General features: G+C 39.6%; 1 protein-coding gene across 2 annotated transcripts in view; it reads right to left on the bottom strand.

The window, feature by feature from the left end:
- TMEM243 (transmembrane protein 243) overlaps positions 1-16,400 on the bottom strand; it is a 99,522-nt gene extending 83,122 nt beyond the window's left edge. The window contains exon 1 of one of the 2 annotated variants that reach the window (XM_053716502.1): positions 16,295-16,400. The gene's annotated coding sequence lies outside the window, so the exon portion shown is untranslated. Of the gene's footprint in view, positions 1-15,992; positions 16,243-16,294 lie in introns of those variants that run through there. The other variant, XM_053716503.1, reaches the window with a different exon arrangement.
- Positions 16,401-26,379: the final 9,979 nt, after the last annotated feature.

The following is a 26,379-nucleotide window of genomic DNA, read 5'->3' as shown; positions in this document are numbered from 1 at the left end:
TTTACAGCACGTAAAACTACTCAAACAAAACTACACTTGTTACTTAGACTACGAATCTTACAGTAAGCCTACACTCTGCGTAAACTCACACAAACCTTTGTGTGTTAAAAGTTCCAGTGAAAAAAAAAAATATAGGCATGAGTTAGTATAAATAAATGAACGAAAAACAAAATCTGCAAAGCGCGTCCAGGCAAGTTTTTAACAAAAACATCAACTATTTGGCAATGTCCATATTATTTTAATTAATTGTTCTTGTTAAGAAAAATGAGCATGTCCACATGCTCCGGGAGTAGACAATAACGTAGTCTTAGAAAAAATTAATAGAGTAAATATTGCTGATATAGCTTTCCGATGCTTCCCTTATGTAAATGACGTAGTCTGTTGACTATCAGGCCCGCAGCTGAGAAAACTCAATCAGCCAGTACAGATGTTGCTGGGATGCACAGGTATGCTTTCGCTAGCCGTGATAATTTCCTGTACTTGCATTAATTTGCCTTCCACCATGCCAGAGGGTCTTCAAATGGAGGAATGCAGTTGCACTCATCTTGCATGTATTTGTCCAGCTCGGTTTGCAAAGACATTGCGTCCTCTGTGTAGTAGTCATCTCCGAATAATGTTGCCATAGCAGTTACAATGCGACATTGCTTTTCGGGTGGTCCGCTTGCCACTGTACTTAGTTCATTTTCCAAGCAGGACTTTTTGTTGAAGATGCCATTTTTTTCACGTAGCAAAATCTGTTTAGTCTACGAAATAACGTGTCATAACTGCCGCCAAGTGAGACAATCCGCAATCGGTAGTAGGCTATGGGCTGTTTTTGACTGTCAAAATATAGCGTAATTTAATATATTATTAAATCGACTAATGCCGTACTAGTCAAAAAATGCAATACTTATTGACTAATCGATTAGTCGACTAGTCTGTTTCAGCCCTAGTAGTGTGTTTTGTATGAGAGTGCGTGTGTGTTATTACCGTTTACAGCACTTTCAAGTTTGACTTCAATCAGGAATAAAAGTATGCACACATTTTGGTCACTTTGCCAAAAATTGCAGCTATCTTGTATATTACTTCAGAAATGTTTAGACCAAGCATAAAAATAGAGTCACAAAGGTTTGTGGTATCATTGCACTGGGTCTTGGGGGAAAAAGTTTGAATAACTCTGATCTAGACACAATGTAAGTTTCAAATTTCCATTAATCAAAAAGTAAAACCAATTTCCTTGCTTCTATGTGTTGAAACCTTAGACAAAAGGAATTACAATGTTATATATTCGTTAAGAGAAAAAATAATTCTGCTTCCTGCTTTTTTGGGCTAGCTCCTAAATTTTAAACAAACGTGTAACTCATTAACAACATACACCACAGCTAATATTCTCATTAACCCTTTCGTGACAGGGGTTAAAGTGCCTACATCGGAACAACTGTTCCGATGTAGACAAATTGAAACTACGCGATCGTGCATACGATCGCGAGATTTCAATTATTGGATCGCATCTGGGGGGCGTCCCTACAATCCTAGGAACGCCCTCCAGACTGCGATTAAATCCTTGAAGCACAGAAGGCTTCAGGACAGCCGTTAGTTATGAAGTTCTATTCCGTCATAACGGCTTTAAAGCCCAGTCTAATTATGACGGAATAGAACGGCATAACGGCTTTAAAAGGTTAAACTCTCTGCTTATCTCTGCCTAACCCCATAACCCATATTTTCTGTTTTCATTAATCTCACACATTTTTACTTGTTTTTGTTGTCTCTGTTCACCTAAACTTCTGAAGTGCAGCAAATATTCAGAATACTACACTCTAATAAATATAAAATGTATTGCAACTTTTATTTACTATTTGTTTGAACGTCTTATCTTGTATTCCACTTCCAATATAGATAGTATTTTTCAGTGTTAGAATAGTTTTAATCTGCCTTTCCTTCCTGATTCTACAATCCCTTAACTCTTCCTTGTCCTACAGCTAAAGGTTAAAAATAGAAATAAATTTAACTTTACTAGACGTGATTTTATAGTTTATCATGGATTGCATATTGTCAAATCTCAAGGGAATATATATATATATATATATATATATATATATATATATATATATATATATATATATAATATAGAACTTACAAAACTATGAACTACTTGAAACCCCTGGTGGTGAGACTATTCCCTCCTTGATAACATTTAACAGCTGTAAATTAATTCGTTGAGCAATCACTGTACAGTATGTATGTAACCAAATCATGATTTTCAGTATTATGCAGCATACTTAGGTTACAGAATTTGACTTCCATCTTTTTATTCATTGGCCTTTTGGTGGGGAAAAAAAATCCACTGTGGCTCATCATGCAAAAAAGGTTAGGCATCTCTGTTTTAAATTCAGCTCTTATCTTTTTTTGCTGAAAGGGCGTATTTAACTATTTCCTGACTCTGTTGCTTAGTATTCTAAATAAGGGTCGATATAACACCCCTTCCTAAATGTGACACATGATTTCAGAATTTCCCAGAACAGGCAATACATTACCAAACAAAAAAAATGCGGCAAAAGGTGAGCGCTGAAAAATACGATTGTTGTGTTCCCTGCACAAGGAAGTTAGTTTTTAGCTTAAAACAAAAACAAGAAACTTTAAACTAAACTTTTGTGATTTAAATAGAGCACACAATTTTAAAGGGATATGAAACTCAATTTTTTTTCCCCCTTTCATGATTCAGATAATGCATACAATTTTAATTAACTTTCCAACTGACTTATCAAACTTGCTTCATTCTCTTGGTATCCTTTATTGAAGGAGCAGTAATGCACTACTGTCAACTAGCTAAGCACACAGTGAGCCAATGAACACCAATCAACAGCTAGCTTCCAGTAATGCACTTTTGATCCTATCTAGGTAATCTTTTCAACTAATTATACATTGAAAACAAAGCAAATTAGATAATCAGTAAATTTGAGTTTAAAATGTCCCTTTAAGACTGTTCCACAACAGAGCGTTTTCTTCCTTTTTTTTAATGTCCCTTCAAATGCTATGTATTCTACTTCTGATGGTAGGGGATACATCTTATAAGCTATGAATTATGACCGTTCCATCATAAATTGCAAAAAAAAATTAAAAAAAAATTAAAAAAAAAAAATGTACTTAGCTGTATTTGAAGAACTGTTATATAAATTGTCTTAAAGGGACACTGTACCTAATTTTTTTTCTTTTGTAATTCAGAAAGAACATGCAATTTTAAGCAACTTTCTAATTTACTCCTATTATCAATTTTTCTTCGTTCTCTTGCTATCATTATTTGAAAAAGAAGGCATCTAAGCTTTTTTTTTGTTTCAGTACTCTGGACAGCACTTTTTTTATTGGTGGATGAATTTATCTGCCAATCAGCAAGGACAACCCAGGTTGTTCACCAAAAATGGTCCGGCATCTAAACTTACATTCTTGCATTTCAAATAAAGATACCAAGAGAATGAAGAAAATTTGATGATAGGAGTAAATTAGAAAGTTGCTTAAAATTTCATGCTCAATCTGAATCACGAAAGAAAAATTTGGGGTACAGTGTCCCTTTAAGCATTTTACTGTACATTATTTCTTATTTAAACTAAAAAAAAATTAAAAATCACTATATTAAACTGCATTTAAAAAAGGTCAAAAGTATAAGTATAAAATACTTTCATTATTTATTTTGTCCCCTTTTCCGATAATTCCATTTTGAAAATTGTGAGCATTTCAGTTCCTGCTAGAATGGAAGTGCAGAACACAGTTGTATTCCACACAGCCATTGGCTGCACACTCTAGTGACCTATTTATAACTGTCTCTAATTGGCCACAGCAGAGAAGGTAACCTAAGTTACAACATGGCAGCTCTCATTGCTTTAGACACTAAAATAGTGACAAAATAAGTATAAAATTTTAAACAACATATTAAGCTTAAAAAAATAAAAAATACATCTACATGTTATTAGCAGACTAATCTTTTCTTTGAATGCATCATTATATCTAGAATTTATTTAGCGTTTAATGTCTCTTTAAACACCCCAGTGACAGTGCTGCCGATTTCCACTGCAACCAAATCTGTGCTCCCATAAATAAGGGCCCAATTATCTAAATGTCTCCAGGCTGGTGACATTATTTAAGAATGCTCACCAGGGGGGGCGGAGCTAACCACTGAGGCGACTGGACCCATATGATAGAAGCTCCTGTCTTTACTATATACTTTCTTGGGGTTACTTTTGATCTGAGAGCCCATAAATAGTGGGGATGAAACTTACCCCTAACTGAAACCCTGATTTGCAAGTTGGAGCAAGATCCAGGAGCGCTTCCCCAGTTTGCGGCCCGGGATACAAGGTGCAGCCTAGCCACGAGGTGGTGTAAGCATGGAGGACTCTCATGTGGCTATATTAGCCCTTTTTGAAGAATACAACCGCAATTTGCTTTGCCGATTGGACCGGCTTATATCGGTTAGCAGACACCCGAACACGGAAAGAGATAAGCCTCCTGTGGCCCCCACCATCCGTGAGGGACCTACCCAAATGAATGCCACCAGTCAAACTACATAAGAGAGGGAGTTCCCTGGGACCCAAAGGGGGGCGAGAACAGATCTGCCTAACCGGTGTAACAAAGTACTATTGGGAAGAAGCCCACGCTCTGTTACGAGCCTGCAGGTTTGGGTACGGCTGGATCCTTATGAGCCCTTCTTGCCTCCCTTAGCCCCTATCCGGGGAGCTGCTGCTAGCTCTTTGGAGGGCGGGGGGGGGGGGTGCGGGAGCTGAGATGGTATTAGGGGAGCACTTATGTGAGCTGCCTGGTCTGTTGCCGCTGGGACACTTCTCCTCCTGCACTAACGCTGCCCGGTCTATGTACAGAGGAGCAGTCATCTGGCTGGAAATCGGGACTTACCTTGGCAACTCATTTGCGACTCACATTGATCAGCTTTCCCGGGGCAGCACAGTCCTCCCAGGTGTCCAGACTGTACGCAAAAGATGGCGAGCTGGAGTGGGTTAGTTTGATGACTTCACTGTGGGTCCTAGGATACTTGACTACCCGGCCCTTACAGACATACATTAATTCAACTATGGCTCTGTGGACAATAACCATTGACTCAAACAAAGGAATTATTCCTTATTTTCTGCGATGTGTTCCCTACCTAGCAGCCTATGGCGGAACAAGAGGGATTTAACTTTTGTTATGCGTACTATATTTCTTATCATTTCCTATATAATGCTTTGAGTCCATATAAGCTTAAAACTACTGTGACAATGTCTCATAGATAGGCAATTTGTACTATAGTTTGTCTATATTTTCTTGAAATTTATGCAGTTGAATACATATCAAGCAAAATACCTTTTGAATACCTAAATACTTTAAAACTACTGGTTAGATAGATTAGAGCTGCAATAGCTGAATTCTAGGTATTTTATTGATAGATGATGAGAAGTTTTGCTCGTATGTACACATATAAAGGTCTAGGATCAGATGACCCCTCATGAACCTGATATGGGATTCTAACAAGAACATACTATGGGCTTTATTAACTTATTGTAGGGACTGTCTGGACCTCTTAACTGAACATAATGCTAGCTATTAATACTATATCGCTGTAGTAGGAAGAGGGACATTTTAACCCAAGTTTATTTTGCGCATTCAGCTCGATTTGTTTCCATGCGGCCATATCTTACAACATGTCTGATTTTTTTTTTTTAGGTGTTGCACCATAGAAACAGTTTCATATAGTTATAGGGTTAGTATGGCTGGCATGCACCTTAAGTAATCGCGACTACTCTGTATTATATCATATTCGTATACAGTCACCTAAAGTGAGTTGTGGTTCCCTGCACAAGCTGTGGCCCAGTTTTGATATGTCCAGAAGCCCTGTAGACTTATAAATCTTTTATTGCTAGGTGACATCAAAGGTATATTTGTGAGATTATATGTGTCTAATATGTCAACCTTTAAGCTGTCTCCCATGTAGCAACCACTAATTCCATTATGCACTATTTTATTTCTATCAGGAATGAGTTACTCCTCCTGGTATTATTGAGCCCTTATATATCTCACTAGTAAGTATTTTCTGTAGTAGCTTCCAACATTACTGCTTTATCCCACTCTCTCAAAATTTATTAGAGATTAAGAATTTAGTTATTCATAGCCCTAGTGCGGTAAAGAACAAGTAAGCCATTCCCCGCATTATCCCCCATTGCTCTTTTGGCAGAGTTACGTAGCCTCTGCCCTGTCCAAAGAGGCCTGGTTGCTCTTTGGGCCCTAACACAGAATATTTAGTTGTGTTTGCATATATTCTCGTTGTTACATATAGTTTATCAGTTGTATTTTTTTCTTTTTTTTCTCTCTTTACTTAACCTTTAACCTAAAGATTGTTCCAGTTGAGTTTGATCTCCAGTTTTCTCTGAATGTCCTAAATTGAAATTGTTATTTCATGTGCCTTCTTCTAACCTACAAAGTGTTTGGACCCACCAGTGGTTCCGGTAGCCATGGGCGGCACGATAACTATTCTTATCTGAACTGATAGTTTTACTACTATAATTGTTACTACAAATGTTTTATGATAATATCAACTAGACTCATATTGGCAGCTGAGGATTCTTCTGGCACAATGTATGTCTCAGTCCACTGTTTTGGTGGTGATTGTCCCTGACTAATTCTGGTGCCCTTTTTGTACTTTACATTTGACTGTACATGTGGAATCTAAAGCCTGCCTCTACTTAACACATACTGAAGTTGGACTTTTTATTATGAACTGTGTCAACATATCCTCAATGGTCCATTGATGTTCCTGGTCCCTCGTGTGGGCCCGTTTGTTCGAGGATACTATGAACTTATCAAAAAATTGAGATATCCAGATTAACCTGTCAGGTCGTTCTCTGATGTATTGATGTCTTTATAGGATGTTTCACATTGTTTTTCCTCTTTTTAGACAATGGTAAATTGTAACCGTCTGATCTGACTGTTTGTATATGTTATTTTCTCCTCAACAAAAATAAAAAGTTTAAAAAAAAAAAAAAAATGTAATTGTTGATGTGCATCAAAAAACATAACTAAATAATTTGCCGAAAATGTTCTCACAAACGTAAAATTTGTATGTAAATTACACAGAAATAAAAATTGTATAAAAATAACCAAAGCATAAATTGTCATTTAAAGTACACTAGATGTGCAAAAAAAAAAAAACACATAGAAATTTGTACTTATAAGTACAAAATACAACGCATAATTGTTGTTTTTATATAAAATGGGCTGAACATGGGCATGTATGAAATGGTCTCTCAAATCCAAGCGTAATTATCTAAACATTCCCGTCCTACAAACTAAAAGTTAGTGAGGTTATAGCAAAATACTTAAAAAGGGAAAGTCTACTCCAGAGTTTTTATTGTTTAAAAAAAAATAAGATAGATAATCCCTTTATTTATACACTTTTTACCTCTTTGATTACCTTGTTTTTAAGCCTCTGCAGACTGCCTCCTTATCTTAGTACTGATTGGCTAAATGGAAGTCTGTCAAAAGAACTAACTTATAAATAACTCCACAGGAGTGAGCACAGTGTTATCTATATGGCACACATGAACTGCTGTGAAAAACTGTAAAAAAAAGCACTGAGATAAGAGACGGCCTTCAAGGGCTTAGAAGTTAGCATATGAGACTACATATGTTTAGCTTTCAACAAAGAATACCAATAGAACAAAGCAAATTTGATCAAAAATAAAATTGGAACGTTGTTTAAAATTGCATGCCCTATTTGAATCATGAAAGTTTAATTTTGACTAGACTGTCCCTTTAATAACCTAATAGAAAAACACATACATATGAAAAGAGGCTATTGTAAGATGCTGAGATTTGTTTTTGATCCAGGATTTAATTTCTAAAGTGTGCCCCTTTCTCACTGTTAACTTTACTCTACTCAGCAAGCTCCATCACTTTCTACAGAAGACATCTCACCACTCGCAGAAACTGCCCCTTTTTAAAGATAATTCCACCAGGGCAGCCCCTGCGAGGGTTAGCATGAAAAACCAAGTCAGTCTCAGCAAGGTTTAGGTAAACGAGCCCTGTATTGTCTCAATATCAGCTGCAAGCATACTCACAGACACTCATAAGCAAATACAGTTTTAGCTTTTTTTACATTGCTTATTACACACACACAAAGAAGGAATCTAGAGATTTGTGCTGAACTACAGAGAATGGAAAGCTGGAGAAGCAAAATACGCATAAAGCACTGTTGCCTGTTGGGTTTTGAGTGCCTCTATGTTTGTTAGTATTTATATGAAATTTTAATGAGATGCTCCACTGGTTTTGTAGGCAGCCAAATACAAACACAAAACAGTGTTTTACTCTCTGCTTTCTTATATCCACATGGGTAATAAATGTGTAAAATCACTGCAGTGGCTTAACTCTTGTGTGCCCAGAACATACATGGGTAAACAAAGGATAAATCACTGCTGCATAACACACAAAAGCAATATTTTAACCTGCTGATTGTCTTCAACACCCATGAATCATTGCTTAATACAGCACCACTAACCTCTTGTCTTATCATATACAGGGAGTGCAGAATTATTAGGCAAATGAGTATTTTGACCACATCATCCTCTTTATGCATGTGGTCTTACTCCAAGCTGTATAGGCTCGAAAGCCTACTACCAATTAAGCATATTAGGTGATGTGCATCTCTGTAATGAGAAGGGGTGTGGTCTAATGACATCAACACCCTATATCAGGTGTGCATAATTATTAGGCAACTTCCTTTCCTTTGGCAAAATGGGTCAAAAGAAGGACTTGACAGGCTCAGAAAAGTCAAAAATAGTGAGATATCTTGCAGAGGGATGCAGCACTCTTAAAATTGCAAAGCTTCTGAAGCGTGATCATCGAACAATCAAGCGTTTCATTCAAAATAGTCAACAGGGTCGCAAGAAGCGTGTGGAAAAACCAAGGCGCAAAATAACTGCCCATGAACTGAGAAAAGTCAAGCGTGCAGCTGCCAAGATGCCACTTGCCACCAGTTTGGCCATATTTCAGAGCTGCAACATCACTGGAGTGCCCAAAAGCACAAGGTGTGCAATACTCAGAGACATGGCCAAGGTAAGAAAGGCTGAAAGACGACCACCACTGAACAAGACACACAAGCTGAAACGTCAAGACTGGGCCAAGAAATATCTCAAGCCTGATTTTTCTAAGGTTTTATGGACTGATGAAATGAGAGTGAGTCTTGATGGGCCAGATGGATGGGCCCGTGGCTGGATTGGTAAAGGGCAGAGAGCTCCAGTCCGACTCAGACGCCAGCAAGGTGGAGGTGGAGTACTGGTTTGGGCTGGTATCATCAAAGATGAGCTTGTGGGGCCTTTTCGGGTTGAGGATGGAGTCAAGCTCAACTCCCAGTCCTACTGCCAGTTTCTGGAAGACACCTTCTTCAAGCAGTGGTACAGGAAGAAGTCTGCATCCTTCAAGAAAAACATGATTTTCATGCAGGACAATGCTCCATCACACGCGTCCAAGTACTCCACAGCGTGGCTGGCAAGAAAGGGTATAAAAGAAGAAAATCTAATGACATGGCCTCCTTGTTCACCTGATCTGAACCCCATTGAGAACCTGTGGTCCATCATCAAATGTGAGATTTACAAGGAGGGAAAACAGTACACCTCTCTGAACAGTGTCTGGGAGGCTGTGGTTGCTGCTGCACGCAATGTTGATGGTGAACAGATCAAAACACTGAAAGAATCCCCCTAAAATAGGCTTTTGAGTGTCCTTGCAAAGAAAGGTGGCTATATTGGTCACTGATTTGTTTTTGTTTTGTTTTTGAATGTCAGAAATGTATATTTGTGAATGTTGAGATGTTATATTGGTTTCACTGGTAAAAATAAATAATTGAAATGGGTATATATTTGTTTTTTGTTAAGTTGCCTAATAATTATGCACAGTAATAGTCACCTGCACACACAGATATCCCCCTAAAATAGCTATAACTAAAAACAAACTAAAAACTACTTCCAAAAATATTCAGCTTTGATATTAATGAGTTTTTTGGGTTCATTGAGAACATGGTTGTTGTTCAATAATAAAATTAATCCTCAAAAATACAACTTGCCTAATAATTCTGCACTCCCTGTATACATGATCATTCTTTATAAGCTCCTTCATACACAGCTCCACTCATTTTATATGCCCCAAAGAGATCCACTTATACAGATGAAACCACTTGGTTTCTAGCATGAAAGTTGCACTTGTGGGCACTTATCTGGCTTAGTAATAAAGCAATTCCTAAGAAGCACCACAAGAACTCACAACCCTGGTACAGTTCCTGCAGCTTACAGCACCCTGCAATAAATTGCTTAAACATACCTGACACTGTCTGTGGGAGATTCAGACTCATGATCAATTCTTTACCATAGCTACTGCCTAATTCAGCACAGAGCTGCAGTGTGCACCTTAGTGGGAAGCCACACACAATGACACCTCTGCTTGCTTAGCCCTAGCCCAGTGCACCGCATGTAATCTGCCATATTGAGAAGCGGACACAGGGTATGAACAGAAGAGGCACACAGACATGGAGAGGGGACCTCAGAATCACATGCATTGTGCAAGGTTGCAGTACCCTGGATATGAGGGAGGTCAGGTTAAATTGCTGAGGCAAAGGGTGGTATGGCCATACCTCGGGTTTACAAACCCAAGTGTGCTAGGCCCATTTTTAAAGGTGCAAATCAGTGTTTTACAACCAGTGTGCCGTGGCACACTAGTGTGCCGTGAGAGATCCACAGGTGTGCCACGGCAGACTGACAACAGTGCAGGGGTGTCCCTCTTTCAAATTTTTGAAATATTGGGAGGTATGTGACAGGCTCATCAGGCATCATTTACAACCATGACATTGACATTCATTCACAGACAATCATTATGATTGTTTGTGAATGAATGTCAATATGTCATGTATAGTTTGTAGGAGGCATGGCATGACAGCACAGTACAGTGTGTGTGTATATATATATCCTGTATTACGCTACAATGTGTGATTTTGTAAAATTTTGGGATGGTGGTGTGCCACAGGATTTTTTTAATGTAAAAAAGTGTGCCACGGCAAAAAAAAGGTTGCAAATCACTGGTGCAAATGACACCCTGGTGCTTAGGTTTGCCAAGCTCTGCCTTTGGAGACAGCTAGATTTGTAAGAAGACTGCACAAATATAGAAGAAGTCCACACTAATTTTAAATAAGTGCTTAGGCTCACAAATATATTCAACACTGATAACCTAAAGAAGATGTCAACAGAGAAGAGTCGGTATGCAACAGCAAAGCCACTTAAAGAAACCTTTACTCATACTGAAATCAAATGCACACCTCATTGCAATACTACATCTAGATTCAAACCCGGATGCCAAGGAAATGGTTAATGGAACCCTGGAAATTTGAAGAAGAGAGCAGCTCCTCTCCCCTCTGTGCAAAGTGCATTCTCAATAATACTGTATGTTACTCCCTGCTGATTGTTGCATCTTCCTCTCTCCAACTCAAACTCCTGTGTCCTATATTCTGCTCAAAAACTGGCACGGCTGCATGTTTTCTAAACAATCAACCAAGTAGCTCACCACTGAGTTTGTGCTTTCAGGTGGTGATTTAAACCCTTGAGTGTCAATGTGTGAAATCATTGTCCTGTACATACACACATTTTTGCTCTGTCTCTTAGACTGAGCAAATCTGCCAAGCCCTGACTATATAATAATGAAGAAACCCTTTTTCTTACCATTTTCTGGCATGAACTTTATTTTGACATTTGTACTTGCTGTGCAATGCATGGTTTCATTTTTAACAGTTTATCGCTTATTAAACTGACCCAGATAAGCATAATCACAAGTCCCAAATACTTAATACTTGGACTTTTTCCATAGGAACAATTAGTTATACTTTTACATACCAGATTTCAAGCACACAAATAATATTCTTTCCTTGTAAATATTTGAATTATTTGTGCTTCCTGTTAAAGTCGCTAAAACATTTAAAAAGTTGCAATACTGGATTCCTGCTTAACTTAAAGGGATATGGGAATTAAAGCTTAAAAAAAAATAAAAAAAATAAAAAATTCATATTTGAGATACAGCAAGCAAATATATATTTTATTGAATCATAGCTCATTTCTATGACAGCATACCTAAATAGGCTCATGAGCACTATAAGGCAGCAATGTTTGGAATAATGTTATTTAATGTTGCATACACAGCTGTCAATTAGTGCTCAAGACATGCATACACTCAGGGCCGTCTTTAATATTGATTGGACCATGGACAAAAATTTTCTTGGGCCCCACCCCATGCAATTTCGCTCTCCACCCCAACATCCCAAAAAACAACTAAATCAATTTTTTTTTATTATTTTTTTTTTTTTAGGACTCTTGGGCCCCTCAACAGAGACTGGGCCCAGGGCAGCTGCCCCTTTTGCCCTGTGTTATAAGACGGTCCTGCATACACTCCTAAACATACCTAGGAATGCTCTCACAGAAATGATCTTGTCACGGATATCAGACAGCTAAGGCTACCCCCACCCCCCTACAACCTCACCCCTGTTGTTTCTCTGTGGTTTTGGGCTCCTCAGAGCAACCACAAACTCTGGAAGCATTTGTTTGCATGGTTTTGTGTTCCAAACTTGTTTAGAGAAGAGCTGGTCTATGACCTGGAAAACCCTCCTAGGCTGGCTGGGCTCCTGGAACTCCCGGTCGGCCGTCTCACAACGGACACCCGCCTAACCCCTCTCAGGCTGTCCAGGCTCCTGGAACTCCCGGTCGGCCACAGGACAGCAGGACACCCGCTAAATTTAACCCTGGTCGCTCCAGCAACCATGTGCCTCAGAGCTCCGCTATTTTGGGGATTAGTAGCCCCTAAGAAGGACAAGAGGTGGGGGAATTACCGGAGGGGAGCTGCTTTGGGAACCGGGGGTTTTGGACACCCCTATCCCCATAACTTCAACGGGCTGTATCTCCTGTCCCCAATAACAAATCCCACCGCTGCCACCAATGTGACGGATACTCCTGCTACCCCAACTGGGTAGCTCCGCCAAACGGGTCCTGCTTCCTCCCTGCCGACTGCAGCTATTTAGCTGGCAAGTGACCACAGCCTGTAGCCACCCCTGATGCCCAACAGCACCAGTACTCAGGGTCCCACCCTGTGGCAGACTCCAGCTACCCAGACTAGGCAGCTCCGCCAGAGTGTCCTTCCTCTGCCTGGAACAGGCTGCTATGTAGCCCAGGAAAGTGATTTCTACGTAGCTTAGGAAAGTGATTCTAGCAGGAGCTCACCTGAATGCTAGTCTGTCTAGTCATTTAGGTGGGCTCCTGCTAGAATCACTTTCCTGGGCTACATAGAAATCACTTTCCTGGGCTACATAGCAGCCTGTTCCAGGCAGAGGAAGGACACCCTGGCAGAGCTACCTAGTCTGGGTAGCTGGAGTCTGCCACAGGGTGGGACCCTGAGTACTGGTGCTGTCGGGCATCAGGGGTGGCTACAGGCTGTGGTCACTTGCCAGCTACATAGCTGCAGTCGGCAGGGAGGAAGCAGGACCCGTTTGGCAGAGCTACCCAGTCGGGGTAGCAGGGGTATACGTCATAGATCTAATTTAAAAAAAATAAAAAAAAAAATGGGTGCTCTCTTTGAATGATTAAACTTTAATTTTGACTACCACATCCCTTTAACTAATCTGAGACCAGTTATTCAAGAGAAGTGATGGGCTACTATTCTTAAACAGGGTGACAAGCTTAGGCACTGCAGGTTAAAGGGACATCCTAACAACTATGCTGTGCTAAGTATCCTGTTTTTAATAACACGTTTATTGCAAACTCGCTTGGCAAACTATTCTGAAGCACCATTGATGTTTAACAGATTGTAGATACTGTATTGTGAGAAAACCTGTGGGAGGGATATGATCTATGTTCCGCTGCAGTGCCGTTCAACTTTTTGGGGTGGACTTTTGTAGACCAACATGCCGGAGAGCCAGATACATTAAAAAACACAGAATCTAATGCAGTACATACATTTTCTTTACCCATTATAGTCTAGCACATCCAGTCTCCAGGCACCAATGCTGCATATCAATTATTTACCAGATTAGATCTATGAAATCTGTCCAATTATGATATCACAAAATGAGAAGAAAAAATGTATTATAATCTTGGTGAGAGAGGGAGATAAATAGTTTTGCCCCTTTAAAGTTCAGGGACATGAAACTATTTTTTTTTTTTCTTTCATGATTCAGATAGAGAATACAATTTAAAAAAAACAGTTTCCAATTTACTTCTATTATCAAAGCTGCATCATTCTCACGTTATTCTTTGTTGAAGAGATATCTAGTTAGGTAGCTTGCACGTCTAGAGCACTACATTATATGAAATAGTGCTGTTACTAATGTATAACATTGTTGCAAAATTGTATCCATATAGTGCTAAAGAAACGTGCACGCTCCTGAATTTACCTTCATGCTTTTCAACAAAGGATACAAGAAAATTTGATAATAGAAGTAAATTGGAAAGTTGTTAAAAATTGTATATTCTGTCTGAATGATAAAATAAAAATGTTGGGTTGTATGTCCCTTTAAAGCTTTCCTAAGCAATAACTTGTTTGGCGCTAGACAACTTAGCGTGACCCTTTCGTCAATTTAAACCATATAACCACCACTTCCTCTTTAAAGGACCATGATCATCACAATTTTGAGAGTACAAGGGCAAACCATTTTTTGTCGTTGTTTGCAAATTATAAATAGATTTTTCACAGTATGTCATTTCCACTTTGATGAATTTAGCTTCTGTGGCACTGATAAGACTACTTTCTGCATCTTAAAGGGGCATGATACCCAAATATTTTCTTTCCTGGTTTAGAAAGAGCATACAATTTTAAACAACTTTCTAATTTACTTCTATGATCTAATTTGCTTCATTCTCTTGATATACTTTGCTGAAAAGCATATCTAGATAGGCTCAGTAGCTGCTGATTGGTTGCGGCACATAAATGCCTCGTGTGATTAGCTCACCCGTGTGCATTGCTATTTCTTCAACAAAGTATATCTAAAGAATGAAGCAAATTCGATAATGGAAGTAAATTAGAATGTTGTTTAAAATTGTATTCTCTACTTGAACCATAACAGAAAATTTTGGGGTTTAATGTCCCTTTAAAGGGACCGTTAAGTCAAAATTAAACTTTCATGATTCAGATAGGGCATGGAATTGTTTATAAATCAGCACTGATTGGCTAAACCGCAAGTCTGTCAAAAGAACTGAAATAAGGGGGCTTTAGATACAAGGTCATCACAGAGGTAAAAAGTATATTAATATAACTGTTAGTTTTGCAAAACTGGAGAATGAGTAATAAAGGCATGATCTATCTTTTTAAATAATAAAAAAAAATCTGGAGTAGACTGTCCATTTAATATAGTTCAGCCCCAAAAAGCATTGGAAAGGAACACAGAAAGTAATACAGAAAACTGTAATAAACTCAGTGAGAACTGTCACATGTAAATGCTACAGATAAATGTTTTTTTTTAAAAAGTTTTAAAAATATAATAGCAACCAAAGATACAATTAAAATATTCATGGCCATCTATGCAACAACAATCATTTCTCATTGAATACAGCTCTGGCAAAATAACTATGATTTGAAGGATACAGATATTATGTATAATCAACCTTAGGAGTCTTCAGATATTTGTCCCATTTCAGTGAATGTTTTGAGCTGCATTATAGGATGAGAAGCTCATGGTTACAATAACAGCCTGTGATGTAGGTGCCTGCTTCACATGAGAACAAAACTAGATGAAGTTTGTATTTTCTCTGTAGAATTGTCATCATATTGCGCTCTGGCAGCCAAGGGGCTCACAATTCTAATAACTGTTACTCTAACAACTCTCTGGTTCTCAGAATTCCTCAGCTGGGAGGTGATTTCCCAATCCCTCTGCTATTTACACTCACAATAACATTATGATTAACCACTTGACAGCTGGAGCCACTCACTTCATGTCTACCTAAGGTTTCCAGCAGGTCACTTACTTGCTGGTTGTGTCCTGAGAGTCCTAGCGGGGGTCTTAACATTCCTAATACCGAAGGAATGATGTGTACCGACCTAGTGCAGGGGGTCTTAGCCCCTCAGTGGCTTTTTGGGCAAACAATACACGTTTAACCCGTGTACAGCCGGAAGTATTTACTACACCGCTATGCCATGCGTTACATCCGCACCTGAGAACCAAGGCGAACCCCATGGGATTAGACGTAACATGTGCAGAGCTGGGCAAGGAAGTTCTACCTATATGACAAACAATCAGCAAATCAGCTCCCTTCTACACCAACTGCACCTGCAGCATCCTGGCACCACCATGAGCTGCCCACCCGGGCTGCGGGACATCGAGGGGACGTTACCCAGACAACCGCTACCGGCGTAATGTTCCAAGCGAGACAGTGCGCGAGGAAGGCTTAGACGCATGCGCAGCTTTCACTCCGCGTCCTATTGGTGGGCAGTCTGTGTTGTGTGGAGCTCCTCATACGTCACGCACAGGCTGGAGTAACCGTAATTCGGGGCTGCTGGCACCTGCAGTGCGCTGGCCTTGTTTAAACCCGTTGGCTGCCGGTGTGTTGTTGTCATGTCTGGCACCCGAGTGATAGTGTTATACGTCACGCTAAATATACCTCAGTACCTGCACTATCTGCTGGTGGCCTTATTATACACCTGATATAACTAATCCTGTGCTCTGGGGACCTGATGCATCTGACAGCACCCTCTGTCTTCTACTGTTTACATTGTGTTGTTTGTTTGTGCTGTTTGTTCTGCTTGCGCTGTCAGATAAAGGGACAGCAAACTCCTTGTTAGTGCAGTATATGTATAATGTAACTGTGCAATCTGCTTACGGTATTTTAATTACATTTTTATACATTTGTAGCAAATATCTTTTGATATAATCAGCGTATTTTTTTCACCCAGAAGAAATTTACAATTCTTAAAATAACATAAAAAGGTTTAACTCATAGTTTTAAAACCGTCATTTTTTTAATCTAAGACATAGCAGCCTGCTTCAGCCAGTATAAAGCTGTGCCACTCAGCCCATTTGAAGTAATATAATACACTGCAGCTGAAATTTGTGAGAGTTTGATGCAGTTTTAAGAGACTTTCCAATTTGCTTCCAGTACTGTGCATACAGTTTTTATAAGCACACTTTCTGAGGCACCAGTTACTACCGAGCTTGTGCAAAAGTTCAGTGTATATGAGTCTGTGATTGGCTGATGGCTGTCACATGGTACAGGGGGCTGGCAATTTGAAGTACATATTGATATTTGTTAGAAATAAAATCTACTGCATATTTGAAATTTAGAGCAACTGCTATTGCATTATCTTTTTATTATGCACTTGTTCTTTATGCAACTTATTAAAAAACTGATGAATAGGTACCTTTATTTCACCGCAGCTTCAGCACTAACCTAAGCTTCTCTGGCACAGCTGAGGTTTGGAAAACATTGAGTGAGATAATGACAAGAGGAATCTATGTGTTGCCACCAATCAGCAGCTAGCTCCAAGTTGTGCATTACTGCTCCCGAGCCTATCTACATAAGCTTTTCAACAAAGGATACCATGAGACTAACACTGCACATGCTGGGTGCGCAAATTCTATGCAAGGTATAGAGTGGATGGCACCATTCTAGACATCACTACACCATAGCAAGATTAAACGGATGGTAAACTTTCCCCTTGTATAAACAGATACGGAATGTTAGTGAAATTTTAGATGGACTTTAAATCATCAGTTGTGATGAAGATGCCTTGTAACTTACTTTTTAATGTAGCACTGAAATTGCCACCCACTTCAAAAGTTTTTTTTTTTTTTTTTTGTGAGCTAAAAGTTTGAACTTTTCTCTTATTAGCACTCTAGCTGTATAAAAAAAAAAGCTGCACGGCTAGAACGACAATTGGAGAACAGTTCAACCGTTAGCTGACAAAAAAAAATACTTTTTGAAGTTAGTGGCCAGAGAGCGGTGTATTCTAATTTACATTAAAAAGTAAGTTATAGCGCATCTTCATTACAACTGAACTCCACCTAAAATATCACTAACATTCCAGATCTGTTTATACAAAGGGGAAGGTTTACCATCAATTTTCCGAAGGGGTCAGAGGGAACAATAAGTGTAGGTAGGATACAGTTCATGATATATTTATTCTATATTGGATTTTTTACAGAAAAAGAAATGCCTCATTTTAGAAAATCATTCTTTACCATCACTTTAAAGGGATAGTATGGGGCTGTATAGATCAAACATCATTTTGCAAAGCTTTTTGCAATGCAAAGTGTGCAAAAAATAAGGCTTATTTAGACATTTTCTTATACATTTTATCAGTGACTTGTGTTAATGTCTGGTGCACGTGCACAGTCCACTGAACATACCAATTAGCACCTGTGCAAGCATAGATATTGGCACTGGCATTTTGTCCTTTTAACCCCTTAACGAAAGCTGACATACAGTTTTCACTCTAAAGTATATATTTGTATGGCACTAAAGAGTACCATTTCATAAAACAAATGTGAATTAAATACCAGCAGTAAAATGTTCTTATTTTAAAGTTGACATGATTGTAGTAGGTGTGACGCTTAAAGAATAAATACTTTTACAGTGTCACCATTTCACAAACCCATGTTCAAGCTTTGTTTTGTGTTTTATACTTGTTGAACAATAAAATAAAATAAAATTATACCATACCTAAGAAAGAGAAGTATATAAACAAGTTACTTTTTTTGCATAAACAGGATTAAAACCCTTTATTTTGAATTTGAAATTAACAGGAAATGCATGTTTGTGCACAAATTATCCTTAGGAATGCTCGCTGGCAAGTGTAAAATTTTTCTTTAGACAAATATAAATCTCAGTGCTTTTTCTGTTACCAACTCTAACCATCTGTTGTATATTAACAGATCATGCATGTGGCATAAAATACTTCCATAAATAAATGATCTTATATAGAGCTTCCTCTGAATTTCACCTATTCTTACACTTGCCCTCTTCATTTATTCATTAGGATACCCATACATTTGTATGTGTTCAAAGAAACAAAGATCTCTGTATGTATATATATATATATATATATATATATATATATATATATATATATATATACAGTATATATACACAGTGTGCTTCTCTCTGTGTGTGTGTATGTATATATATATATATCCCGTTGCACCTTTCACCAAATACAACCCATCTCTTCCCTCACTTTTTCTTCCTTTGAAACCCACATGATTCCCTTATTCTCGTCCATCTCTATACGTGTTGCAGTCATATACCGCCCCCTGGCTCATCTACTCAATTTCTGGATCATTTTTCTGCCTTGCTACCTTATTTCCTCTCGTTAGGCAGCAATACCCTCATTTTGGAGGATTTCAACCTCCCTGTTGATAATCCCACTGCCCCACTGCAAAAAAAAACCCCTCTCCAGCTCACTTCCTCCTTTGGTCTGTGACAATCGACTGAGTCTCCCATTCACGACGATGGACACTCTCTTGATTTGTTTTTCAGCTATTGATGCTATCTTTCATGTCTCACAAATTCCCCTTTTCCTCTTTCTGACTATCATCTCCTCACTTGTATTATCACAGCACTTCCTACTACTCGCCCACCATCTAGTCCTCACACCAAAATCCACAGAAGTATTAAGTCACTATATCAGCAACATCTCACAAACACTCTAAAACCTCTTTTCTATTCCATCTCCTCCTTTTCATGCCCTGACCAATCTGTCACTACAACTCCACTCTTACTTTGGTCCTTGACAATTTGGCACCTCCTACCATAACTATGAAGTCACGCACTCATCCTCAGGCCTGGCATGCTAAGCGACATTGGAGAAAATCTCGGGGTTCAGCTTTCTCTACTACAAGTTCATCTTTAACTCCTATTATTCTGCTTTTAAACTCTCTAAGCAAGATTACATCTCTACTCTTTCTCCAAACCCAAAACGTCTGTTCTTCACTTTCAATAAACTTCTCTGCGCACCCCCACCTCCTGCCCTTATATTGTCCTCTCACTTCACTACCTGTCACGTCAATCCCATCCGTTTAACAGCTACTCCCTCCTTGACACGCTGCAATCTGGTTTTAGCCCCCCACACTCCACAGAGACAGCAATCGTCAAGGTTACTAATTACCTACTTACAGCAAAATCAAAAGGCTACTTCTCTCTGTTAATCCTTCTTGATCTGTCTGCAGCCTATTATACTGTGGACCACCCTTTTTTGCTCCAAACCCTCCAATCTTTTGGCATTTGCAACACCGCCCTCTGTAATTCTCCTTCTACCTGTCTAACTGTACCTTTTAGTGTAGCCTTTTCTGGTGCATCCTCTTCCCCTCTCCCACTTTCTGTTGGTGTCCCACAAGGATATGTCCTTGGTCCCCTTCACTTCTCAATCTATATGTCGTCCTTAGGTTCCTTTATAAAGTTCCACAAGTTTCTATATCATCAGGGCCGGCGCTTGTGTAAGGCAGACTAAGCAGCCGCTTCAGGGTGCCTTCAGCAGAGGGGCACCGGATCTGCCTGGCTGCCGGCATTGGCAAAACAGCTTGAGTAGTGAACAATTTATGTGAGCACAGCGCACGACACACACACACACACAACACTGACTGTCACTCAGGACACAGACATTTCACTTCCAGATCTTGTACTTGCTAGTTAATTGCTATTAATTGCTTTGCTTGCTATGCAGCATTATTCATGGATAGGGGTCAGGGAGGGGAGGGCGTGTGTGGGCAGCTCAGAGAGCTCACTTGCACATTGGCACTCAGCGTAACGCATATCTGACTGAGAGACTGTCTGTGTGTCACATGAGTATCGGTCAGTCAGTGAGAGGCTGGAGGTGGACAGCTGTCAGATCCTTCCTTTTTTCTCTGCTCACTGCCCCTTTAATGAATGCACCTGCCTATTTAAGACACACCTTTGCCTCTCTTCTATGCTGGATTATCTGCAATTCTCAGTGAACTGTGTGTGAAACTGAGCCAATCCGGCTCCACCTAATTTCCCCAGCATCTCAGAGCGGCACTCTCGCTCTCGCTACTAACCGCAGCTTGTACTTTCGGCTTGTCTCAGACCAGTATCGGCTGCTACCCGCTGACGTCATCAGCTATCGCCTGGAGCCATTCTCACACAGCTCCACGCTGCAAGCCGCAAACCTCCGCGGTCTCTCATATAACTTTGCACACCTCTGTTTCCAGAACTGATTATCAGGTCGTATGTTTACCAATACTATTACTTGATACCTTATATTACATTCGCTTCAGTATCTACTTTGATCAATATCTCACTGATTATCTGGACAGTATTATTGCATGAACCTGAACTTTAATCCTGCCTAATTAGTTTACTGCAGACTACAGTGTTTGTAGGATAAAACTATCTAGCTGGCAAATATTAACACAGATAGGTTAACCTAGCAAAAGTCTTATTCTGTTAACCAACCTGTAACACTATACATATTTTTTGTCAATTCCTATAATAATTGCTATAAGAAATCCTGTATGTTTCACTTCCCATAGTGAACAAACAAACAAGAAATATAATTATAACAGTATAATCCAGCCTCTAAATACAGGTATAGCACTATGGATATGACAGAAATTGCAAACCAAATTGCCACTTTAACTCAACGTATGGATTCTGTAAATTTAACTCTCAGAGATGTGCAAACTGAAAATCAGGTGCTCAAAGATTGCCTTAGAGATATGTATACTGCTAAAACTGCACATTCAGAAGCACATCCTGAACCACAGGTGTCTTTTCCTGACAAATTTAGTGGTAATAGAGCAATGTTTAAGGAATTTAGAAATGCTTGTCTTTTGATGTTTGAATTAAAACCCAGAACTTATAGCACTGATAGAATTAAGGTGTTGACTACTATCTCTTATTTAAGGGGTGAACCCCGTGTCTGGGCGGATAGTTTGTTTGAAAATCAGAATCCCATTCTAAACTCTATACAGGATTTTCTAAAGGCACTATCCTCACTATATGAAGATCCTTTTAAACAGGAATCTGCCGAATCCTCTCTCAGGGCCTTGAGACAGGGCAGACAACCTGTAGAAAATTATATATCACAATTTAAAATCTATGCAATTGAATCAAAGTGGAATGAACCCTCGCTTAGACATCAGTTCAGGATTGGGCTTTCAGAAGATATCAAAGATGAGCTCTCCCGTACTGGTGTACCAGAGCATTTGGAGGATCTCTTCACACATTGTACTACAATTGATAGGCGTATAAGGGAACGCAAACAAGAGAGGGCAAACACCCCAACCTCATACAAGAGACAGAATACTCCACCAGTACCCTCTAGGGATAATGAGACTCCAATGGATATTGGATTTATCAGAGGTCCTTTATCACCTGAGGAGAAGGGCAGAAGACGCACTCATCGTCTGTGTATGTACTGCGCTGCCCCTGAGCATGACCTGACAGCATGTCCTCTCTTAAAAAAGACAAAAAACGGTAAGACTTCTTCAACATTTCTTAGCCTTTCAGTAAACAGACCAAAACAACCACATATTTCTATGTCTTTTACTTTACAGTGGGATCTACATTGCCTAAAGATTGATGCGATTATTGATACAGGCGCTTCAGGAAATTACATTGATTGTGATTTTGTAAATAGAAATAAAATACCCTCACAAGCAAAAATGTCTCCTGTTTCTATAAATTTGGTTGATGGGTCTTCATTATCCTATGGTCCAGTAACTCTTGAAACCACTCCCTTACTTATGTGCACCTCCACAGGACATAGAGAATCTATCAGCTTTGACATTATACCTAGTCCTCTATATCCTGTTATATTAGGTCTTACTTGGTTACAACTCCATAAACCTATCTTTGACTGGCACAAATTGACTATAGACCTAACGTCTACCTACTGCTCTCAAACTTGTTTCCCTCTCAATAACATTCTTCTCTCATCTACTTCTCAGTTGCCATCCGAATATACTGATTTCCAAGACGTATTTAACAAGACTGATGCACAGACACTTCCGCCACACAGGACCTACGACTGTCCTATAGACCTCTTACCTGGCTCCACAATACCAGTGGGTCACATATACCCCCTATCTAAACCCGAATTAGATCACCTAAAATTATATCTACAGGAAAATCTAGCAAAAGGGTTTATTAGACCTTCCACCTCACCTGCTGGCGCAGGTATATTTTTTGTTAAAAACAAAGATCAGTCACTCAGACCAATTATTGACTACAGGGAGTTAAACAAACGTACCAAGAAAAATCGCTACCCATTACCCCTCATCCCTGAATTGATAGAAAGATTGCGCACTGCCAAAGTCTTCACAAAATTGGACCTCAGGGGTGCTTACAATCTTATAAGAATGAGAGCTGGAGATGAATGGTTAACAGCTTTCAGAACTCGTTATGGCTTGTATGAATATACCGTTATGCCTTTTGGGTTATGTAACGCTCCAGCTACATTCCAATGTTTCATAAATGACATTTTTAAAGACATCTTGGACACCTTTATAGTAGTTTATCTTGACGACATCTTGATCTATTCTGATACTATACAACAACATGTGACCCACGTGAGAACAGTGTTAGCAAGACTTCGTCAACATAAGTTATACGCTAAACTAGAAAAGTGTGAATTTCATTGCAGTCAAGTCACTTTCTTGGGTTACATTATATCGAACACTGGTATTAAGATGGATGACTCTAAAATCCATGCTATCACTCAGTGGCCTACCCCAAAAAATCGCAAACAAGTACAAAGATTCCTTGGTTTTGCGAATTTCTATCGAAAATGTATTCGTAATTTCGCCCAGACTGCTAAACCACTTACTGATTTAACAAAACACACAAACACTTTTAACTGGACATCTGACTGTCAGAGAGTCTTCCAACAGTTGAAAACTGACTTCACCACGGCACCTATTCTTAAATTCCCAGACCCAGATTTACAATTTATTGTAGAGGTTGATGCGTCGGATTATGCTCTGGGGGCAGTGTTGTCACAGAAACAATCACTTACTGATGTGATGCATCCTGTCGCCTATCTTTCCAGGCTCATGCTACCAGCTGAACGAAATTACCCCATAGGGGAAAAGGAATTACTGGCCATCAAAACTGCATTTGAGCAATGGCGACATCTATTAGAGGGAGCTTTACACCCTATTATCGTTATTACAGATCACAAAAATTTACAATATTTACAACAAAGTAGGACTCTCTCCTCCAGACAACTCCGCTGGAATCTCTATTTCTCACGATTCAATTATCTCATCACCTACAGACCTGGTAGTCGAAACGGCAAAGCTGACGCCCTCTCCCGCAAAGACATTAGACCGCTCAATGTGGAAACCCCGTCTACAGTTATACCCTCATCAAACTTTTTAGGTCTACTCGTTCATAAAGATCCTCAGTTCCAGAAAGCTCAAAATCAGGATTCCACAAAACCAACTCATCTTCTGCAAAGAAATCCAGATGGTTTATATTACCGTGGTAAACATCTATACATACCACCTCAGTATAGAATTTCTCTTTTACGAGCTCATCATGATTCCCCACTCACGGGACACTTAGGCATACAAAAAACTCTAGAGCTACTTAAGCGTAATTACTGGTGGCCAACTATGCTTTCCTCTGTAGAAGACTATATTTCAAATTGTGGTATTTGTGCCACATGTAAACCATCACATCAATCTCCAATGGGACTTCTACAACCATATCCAGTTCCAGAAACCCCTTGGACTCATCTCGCAATGGATTTTATTGTCGATCTACCAAAATCTTTGTCCTACACCTCCATTTTTGTAGTAGTTGATTTACTAACAAAGATGGCGCATTTCATACCAGCTATAGGAGTACCCACTGCACAACAAACTTGCGACTTGTTTATCAGGAACGTTGTTAGATTACATGGGTTGCCTATGGTACTCCTTTCGGACAGAGGATCACAATTCACCTCTCGCTTTTGGAGACATTTATGTAATACTCTACAAGTAACTCAAAAGCTCACAACTTCATATCATCCACAAACGAATGGACAGGCAGAGCGCACCAATCAGTGGTTGGAGCAGTACCTCCGCTGCTTTTGCTCCAACCAACAGGATCAATGGGCTGACCATCTAGCTCTGGCAGAATTCGCCTACAACAACGCTAAGAATTCTTCAACTGGCTTTAGCCCTTTCTTTCTCAATCATGGACTCCATCCCAGAATCAGCTTCCTTCCTTATACACCATCTCCCTGTCCTAAAGTCAACGACACTGTGAATGACATCTCCCAGACCTTGTCAGTTGCTCGAGACAACATAAAACATGCAAAAGCATCCCATAAACGTTATTATGACTTGCGGCATAAGCCTCAACCTGTCTACCAGGTTGGACAACTAGTCTGGTTGTCAACTAAAAATTTGCGCTTACATACACCCTCCAAGAAAATGAGTAAGCTATTTATAGGTCCTTTTCCTATAATTGCCGTTAGGAATCCAGCTACTGTCACTCTACAACTGCCTCACTCATATAAGTTGCACCCGACTTTCCATGTCTCCCTGGTTAAACCTTGTCTTTCCGACAGATTTGCCGTGGATTCTGTTACACATGTTCTTTCCCAGGATTTGGAATATGAGATAGAAGCTATTCTTGACTCCAGGAGGCGAAGGGGTGTTTTGGAATATCTAGTACGATGGAAAGGGTATGATCATTCTGAAGACTCATGGGAACCTGCTACTTCAGTCACGGCCCCCAGGTGTGTTTCACTTTTCCACCGTAGAAATCCGGAAAGACCTTGTCCTTAGAACCCTCGCTGTGGGTGTTCTTGGGGGGGGGATATGTCAGATCCTTCCTTTTTTCTCTGCTCACTGCCCCTTTAATGAATGCACCTGCCTATTTAAGACACACCTTTGCCTCTCTTCTATGCTGGATTATCTGCAATTCTCAGTGAACTGTGTGTGAAACTGAGCCAATCCGGCTCCACCTAATTTCCCCAGCATCTCAGAGCGGCACTCTCGCTCTCGCTACTAACCGCAGCTTGTACTTTCGGCTTGTCTCAGACCAGTATCGGCTGCTACCCGCTGACGTCATCAGCTATCGCCTGGAGCCATTCTCACACAGCTCCACGCTGCAAGCCGCAAACCTCCGCGGTCTCTCATATAACTTTGCACACCTCTGTTTCCAGAACTGATTATCAGGTCGTATGTTTACCAATACTATTACTTGATACCTTATATTACATTCGCTTCAGTATCTACTTTGATCAATATCTCACTGATTATCTGGACAGTATTATTGCATGAACCTGAACTTTAATCCTGCCTAATTAGTTTACTGCAGACTACAGTGTTTGTAGGATAAAACTATCTAGCTGGCAAATATTAACACAGATAGGTTAACCTAGCAAAAGTCTTATTCTGTTAAC

Source organism: Bombina bombina, chromosome 6, assembly GCF_027579735.1.
Source record: "Bombina bombina isolate aBomBom1 chromosome 6, aBomBom1.pri, whole genome shotgun sequence".
Taxonomy (NCBI): domain Eukaryota; kingdom Metazoa; phylum Chordata; class Amphibia; order Anura; family Bombinatoridae; genus Bombina; species Bombina bombina.
The sequence above is the reverse complement of the archived record's forward strand: the minus strand, read 5'-3'. Positions and strand labels throughout refer to the sequence as shown.